General features: G+C 36.4%; 1 pseudogene; it reads right to left on the reverse strand.

Annotated features, from left to right (window-relative positions):
• Positions 1-304: 304 nt before the first annotated feature.
• On the reverse strand, positions 305-1,311 carry LOC106990917 (histone-lysine N-methyltransferase SETMAR-like; annotated as a pseudogene).
• Positions 1,312-7,415: the final 6,104 nt, after the last annotated feature.

Consider the following 7,415-nt stretch of genomic DNA (forward strand, 5'->3'; position numbering starts at 1 on the left):
TGTTCACTTTAAAATTTAAAGTACAAATGAGTAAAAACTTTCTTCTTGTGTTTCTGCCCGTATCTATTAACAAGTATTCACATGCATAATAACCCCTGCTAGCAATTTACCATATTTACTTCTAGATTATTTTTAATGCACTAAAATAAATATTATATTAGGGTTCTTCAGAAAAACAGAATGAATAGGATATATATCAATATATAAGATAAAATATTAGTTGGTGCAAATGTAATTGTGGTTTCAGACCATGAATTTAAAATCATTATAACTAGGCTCAAGCACATCCTTATTAATAAAAATAGGAACCATTACAATCAACACATATTTTCCACTGAGAAAATAAGCTTGTTTATTCCTGTAGCATAAAAATCCATGCTTCAGGATTCAATGAACACTTGGAAAGCATTTTCTGCAATATGCTGGTTGTGGAAGCGGTTTCCCTGCAAAAAGTTGTCAAGATGTTTGAAGAAGTGGTAGTCATTTGGCAAGAAATCAGTTGAATATGACACATGGGGCAAAATTTTGTAACCCAATTTGCTTAACTTTGAAGTGTAGGTTGTGCAACGTGAGTCAGGCATTATCTCAGAGAAGAATTGGGCCCTTTCTGTTGACCAATGATGGCTGCAGGCATTGCAGTTATTGGTGCATCTCATAGATTTGCTGAACATACTTCTCAGATGTAATGATTTTGCCGGGATTTAGAAAGGGTTCATGGATCAGATTGGCAGCAGACCAGAAGTGACCATCGCTTTTTTTTGGTGCAAGTTTGCGTTTGGCAAGTGCTTTGGAGCTTCTTGTAGTCCAGCCACTGAGCTGGTGGTTACCTATTGTCATATAAAATCCACTTTTTATTGCACATCACAATCCAATCAAGAAATGATTCATTGCTGTTGCACAGAATAAAAGAAGATGATACTTTAAAATGATGACTTTTTTGAGTTTTGGTCAGTTCATGAGACACCCACTTATTGAGCTCTTTCACCTTTCCAGTTTGCTTCAAGTGCCAAAGGACTGTAGAATGGATGCTGTTGAATTCTTCTGCAACTTCTCATGTAGTTGTAAGAGGATCAGCTTGGATGAATGTTCTCAATTGGTCGTTGTCAACTTTCCATGGCTGGCCACTGCATTCTCACCTTCAAGTTTCTGGTCTCCTTTGCAGAACTTCTTGAACCACCACAGCACTGTATGTTCCTTAGCAGTTGCTGGGCCAAATGTGTTGTTGATGTTGCAAGTTGTCTCCACTGCTTTACAACCCATTTTGAACTCGATTAAGAAAATCACTTGAATTTGTTTTTTGTCTAACATCATTTCAATAAATATAAAATAAACAATAAGTAATACATCATTGGAAAAAAAATAAAGTGAGAAATGCACATTAAAATAATGTATACCATAACTAAATTTATTTAAGAATATATTCCAATACCACATGGCAAATTTTAACAATGAAAAACTGCAATTACTTTGAATCAAACTTAATACTATGGAAATTGGCTCATGTGATTATCCAGGCTGAGAAGTCCTACAATATGCCCCATGCAAGCTAGAGAACCAGAAAATACAGTGGTATAGTTAAGTCCAAAAGTCCCAGAGTGAAGTCCAGAGGTCTGTGAGCTCTGAAATCTGAAAGTAGAAGATAGATGTTCCAGTTCAAGAAGAGAGAGAATTCAGCATTCAACTGCCTTTAGTTCAGTTGGAGATTTCAGCAGATTGGATGATGCCTGACCCATTGGTGAGAGTTGATCTGTATCAGCCTGACTCAAATGCTAATTTCTCAAGAGCCACCCTCAGAGACATGGTCAGAAATAATGTTTTCCCAGCCCTCTGGGCAACCCTTAGCCTGGTCAAATAGATTAAAAAAATTGACCATCATGGGTATGTATGTAAATTTAGGACTGTATGGTCCTTTTGTGCATAAAGATAAAAAGGTTGTAGGTACTGAATTAAAAAAAAATTTTTTAGAAAACATTTTTATCAGTAGATATAAGTTCGATTTTTTTATCTGCTGTTTCATAAGCTATTAAATTTTATCTGGATATCTTCCATATGTCTCTCTAGATCCAGTCTTCATTCTTATTCACTGTGCTCTGTGCCACAGCAAACTACTGAAATGACTGCCGGGGGGAATTCTCCATCTCCAATACTTCCTTTGCCCCTTGTCTTCTGATAGCTCGGCCAATGGTGTGAAATCTATTGGCAGGTGATTAAAAAAGGCGAAAGGCATTATTGAGGCATTTATTTTCCATCTTCTTTTATAGCACTTAAAAAAGAATCTCCACAAGGTGCCATCATCATATCAACCCACTTCATTGTATTTGTGGTGATAGACATACTACTGGTTCATTGCAAATAGAGTCCACATTTCTAGTCAGAGGCTACACCTTCAATTGTGTAAATAGATCTTATTATCAAAAATTTCCTGAAGTACATTGACCAATCAGCTTTTGCTCTTTTATTTATTATGTTTATGCATGTGAGTTATCTAAGTTTATAGACCTGTTGCTTTTTCTTCTACGTTAACACAACCAAAACAACCCACAATCTCTATATCCTGTTTCCCTTATTTATATATAAAACTTTTTTCCCTTGTTACAACAAGCTTTATTAGAAGACTCATTTAAACTCATTATAGGTGAGCAAACTTGAGTGAACTCTGGGAGATGGTGGAGGACAGGGAAGCCTTCCATTCTGTAATCCATAGGGTTGCAAAGAGATGAACACAACATAGTGACTAAATGACACCTAAACTCATTTATTGTAATTTTTTTTCATATTATTCCTTAAGCTCATTCCAGTTAGAACCACCGCTCCTATTATTCTACCAAAATTGCCCATACAAAGTTAGCAATGAATTCTGAACTACCAAGTAATACAGAGTCAATTCTGAGTCTTCATCTTGCTTAATCTGTCAACCGCATTTGCCTCTCTCATCTCTAGAACACATTTGTAACTTGTATTCCTGATTATCAGCATTATCCCAGTTTTCCTTATATGCTATGACAATTTGTGTTCAATTTTTTCAGTTTTCTCTCATGTGCTCTATTGATGTTAGAGTTACCACAGGTTCAGTCCTTGGGTTTCTTGTATTTTGTTTGTTTTCACTTACAAATATACGCTTACCAAATACCGTTGTCATGTGTTTTTAAATGCAATTTCTACACTGCTCATGCTCAGTCACTTTAGTTGTGTCTGACTCTTTGTGACCCTATGGACTATAGCTCACCAGCTTCCTCTGTCCTTGGGATTCTCCAGGTGAGAACACTGGAGTAGGTTGCCAAGCCCTCCTCTAGGGGATCTTCCTGACCCAGGGGTTGAAGCCGTGTCTCTTGGGTCTTCTGCATTGGCAGGTAGGTTCTTTACCACTAGCACCACTGGGGAGGCCCAATTTCTGTACTATGGATTTTAATATTTATAGCTCCAAACTGGATTCCCCCCTGACCCTAAGACTTACAGAAAGAACTTTTTATGACATTTCTTTTCTACCAGGCAACTCAAAAGATGTATATCCCAAACGGACTCTCAGACTGTAACACGTCATCATCACCATCTGTTCTTCCAGTAGTTTCTGCCATCTCAATGTAAGGCAACCTTTTTTATTTTAGTCCTGTGAAATTTGCTGGATAACTTCCAGCTAGGATCTGTTAACCGTTTTCCTTCTGTAGGCTAAAATATGCCTGATAGAGTGTAGGTTTTCAATGTAACAGAATGACTGAATGAATGCACCTTTTGAAGAGTTATGGATTGTATCAACTATACAAGATAACTGTTGTCCTTTAAGCATGCTACTGCTGCTGCTAAGTCGTGTCAGTAGTGTCCGACTCTGTGCGACCCCATAGACAGCCCACCAGGCTCCCTGGTACCAAGGATTCTCCAGACAAGAACACCGCAATGGGTTGCCATTTCCTTCTCCAATGCATGAAAGTGAAAACTGAAAGTGAAGTCGCTCAGTTCTGTCTGATTCTTAGCTATCCCATGGACTACAGCCTGCCAGGCTCATCCATCCATGGGATTTTCCAGACAAGAGTACTGGAGTGGGTTGCTACTGCCTTCTCCACCCCTCTTAAGCATATTTATCTAATATTCTCTCTGCTTCAATATTAATAATACAACACTTGATTTTTTAAGTATATATGATAGTCACGTTTTCTGTATCTTCATTACCAACTTTTAGAAGTTATTTTCTTCTTAGTATAAATCTCTTAAACAGAAAATAAGATCATGTTTTCAAAACTTTCTTGAGACTAAGCACATAAATTGTTAATTTCTATAAAAATTCATTTCATTTGTGTTTACTGAGATGTCTAGGCTATTTCCTGACAATTTAGTTTTTTTTTCCTTTATACTTTCTTTGCTTAAAAAATTGTTATCTTTTGATAAATTCATGTAGTTTTATTGGTTCCATTTTTTTCTCTAATAGCTTGAAAATTTGACATTTCAATAATTTTCAAATTGTTGCACTTGAAATTTTAACATGCATATTTAAGCTTTGATCTTTCTGTGCAATGCCTTATGTTAATAATTTTCTTTATGTTTTTATCATATAAATAAAGAATCTTGGCATTTCTTTTCCTTTTTCTCCCTCCTCCTGCTATCTTCTGCATCAATGAGCTGAAAAGTTATTCTATATTGAAATGCCAAATAAATCAACTTTTCATTAAAAAGTTAAGTTGCTACTTTTCCTTCATAAACTACTCATTTAAGCCAAAGTATAAATTATATGTTCCATTGCTGTTCATTATTGCTTATATATTTTATTTTCTCCCTTAGGGTCATTGTTCCTTTTTTTTTTTTTTTTTTTTAAGAGTGCCTTCTAGCATAGCAATTCTTTCAGATAGAGGTGTTGGATAAGAAATGGGCATGGTTTAAAAGTTTTTCTTTTAGTGCTCATAGTTGAATGTTAGTTTGATTGAGTGTAAAATTCTAGCTACTTCAGAAATATAAATCTATTCCTTAGGAATCTTAAGCCTAAGAATACTAGTGAGAATTCACTTGTCTATCTGCTGATTATTCCTTTAATAGCTGTTTCTGGCATAAAGCTATCTCTTGGAATTTCCAATGAGAAAACATTCTTGAGTTCTAAAATTTTATTGTGATATGACAAATTATGAGTCATTTTAAATCTGTTTTTCTTGTCTTGGGTTGACAATGAACATCTAAGGACTTATGTTTTCTCTTCAGGTCTATAGAATGAAAAAACACAGTCTTTAAAAAATATCTTATTATTTACTCTCCCTACTCTGAAGTCCCATTTGTACCTAACAAATATTGATATATTATGGAATTTTATTTATTCTCTCTGTTAAATTTTATTTTATTCTCTCTTTTTCCTCTCTGTTTTCATACATATACACATGTGTGCACACACACATACACACACACTTGTTGTCTGATAAATTCTCTGGGATTCTCTGTTAAATCTCACAACTCAGCTATTGACAATTTTGCAACGTTCTTTTTAGCTCATTCTCTGTTATATCAGCCCCTCCCCTACACATATTTTGCTATTTATTTTATGACCTTCATATTTTTCATCTCAATAATGTTTCTACCAAGATCTTTTCATACTAATATCTATATCAATATTTTCATGACACTTTTACTATAGTTTGACTTTAAATTGCCAAATTCAGACTTAATTGAAGAAAGTGGGGAAAACCACTAGACCTTTCAGGTATGAACTAAATCAAATCCCTTACGATTATACAGTGGAAGTGAGAAATAGAGTTAAGGGACTAGATCTAATAGACAGAGTGCCTGATGAACTATGGATGGAGGTTCATGACATTGTAAGGAGACAGAAATCAAGACCATCCACAAGAAAAGGAAATGCAAAAAAGCAAAATGGCTATCTGAGGGGGCCTTACAAATATCTCTGAAAAGACGAAAAGTGAAAAGCAAAGGAAAACAGGAAAGATGTACCCATTTTGAATGCAGAGTGCCAAAAAATAGCAAGGAGAGATAAGAAAGCATTCCTCAGTGATCAATGCAAAGAAATAGAAGAAAACAAGAGAATGGGAAAGACTAAAGATCTCCTCAAGAAAATTAGAGATACCACGGGAACATTTCATGCAAAGATGGGTGCAATAAAGGACAGAAATGGTATGGACCTAACAGAAACAGAAGATATTAAGAGGAGTGGCAAGAATATACAGAAGAACTGTACAAAAAATATCTTCAAGACCTAGATAATCACGATGGTGTGATCACTCACACTCACCTAGAGCCAGACATCCTGGAATGTGAAGTCACGTGGGCCTTAGGAAGCATCAGTGCAAACAAAGCTAGTGGAGATGATGGAATTTCAGTTGAGCTCTTTCAAATCCTAAAAGGTGAGGCTGTGGAAGTGCTGCACTCAATATGTTAGCAAATTTGGAAAACTCAGCAGTGGCCACAGGACTGGAAAAGTTCAGTTTTCATTCTAATCCCAAAGAAAGGCAATGCAAAAGAATGCTCAAACTACTGCACAATTGCACTCATCTCACATGCTAGTAAAGGAATGTTCAAAATTCTCCAAGCCACGCTTCAGCAATATGTGAACCATGAACTTCCAGATGTTCAAGCTTGTTTTAGAAAAGACAGAGGAACCAGAGATCAAATTTCCAACATCTGCTAGACCATTGAAAAAGCAAGAGAGTTCCAAAAGAAAATCTATTTCTGCTTTATTGACTATGCCAAATCCTTTGATTGTGTGGATCATTATAAAGTGTGGAAAATTCTTAAAGAAATGGGAATACCAGATCACCTGACCTGTGTCTTGAGAAATATATATGCAGGTTAGGAAGCAACAGTTAGAACTGGACTTGGAACAACAGACTGGTTCCAAATAGGAAAAGGAGTACATCAAGGCTGTATATTGTCACCCTGCTTATTTAACTGATATGCAGAATACATCATGAGAAATGCTGGGCTGGAGGCAGCACAAGCTGGAATCAAAATTGCCAGGAGAAATATCAATAACCTCAGATATGCAGATGACACCACCCTTATGGCAGAAAGTGAAGAAGAACTGAAGAGCCTCTTGATAAAAGTGAAAGAGGAGTGTGAAAAAGTTGGCTTAAAGCTCAACATTCAGAAAACTAACGTCATGTCTTCTGGTCCCATCACTTCATGGCAAATAGATGGGGAAACAGTGGAAACAGTGTCAGACTTTATTTTTCTGGGTTCTAAAATCACTGCAGATGGTGATTGTAGCCATGAAATTAAAAGACACTTACAGCTGGGAAAGAATCTGCCTGCAATGCAGGAGACCTGGGTTCAGTCCCTCGGTTGGGAAGATCCTCTGGAGAAGGGAAAGGCTACCCACACCAGTATTCTGGCCTGGAGAATTCCATGGACTGTAGAGTCTACAAGGTAGCAGAGAGTTGGAGATGACTGAGCTGCTTTCACTTCACTTCACTACTCCTTGGAAGGAC

This window comes from Ovis aries, chromosome 2 (genome assembly GCF_016772045.2).
Source record: "Ovis aries strain OAR_USU_Benz2616 breed Rambouillet chromosome 2, ARS-UI_Ramb_v3.0, whole genome shotgun sequence".
In the NCBI taxonomy this organism is placed as follows: domain Eukaryota; kingdom Metazoa; phylum Chordata; class Mammalia; order Artiodactyla; family Bovidae; genus Ovis; species Ovis aries.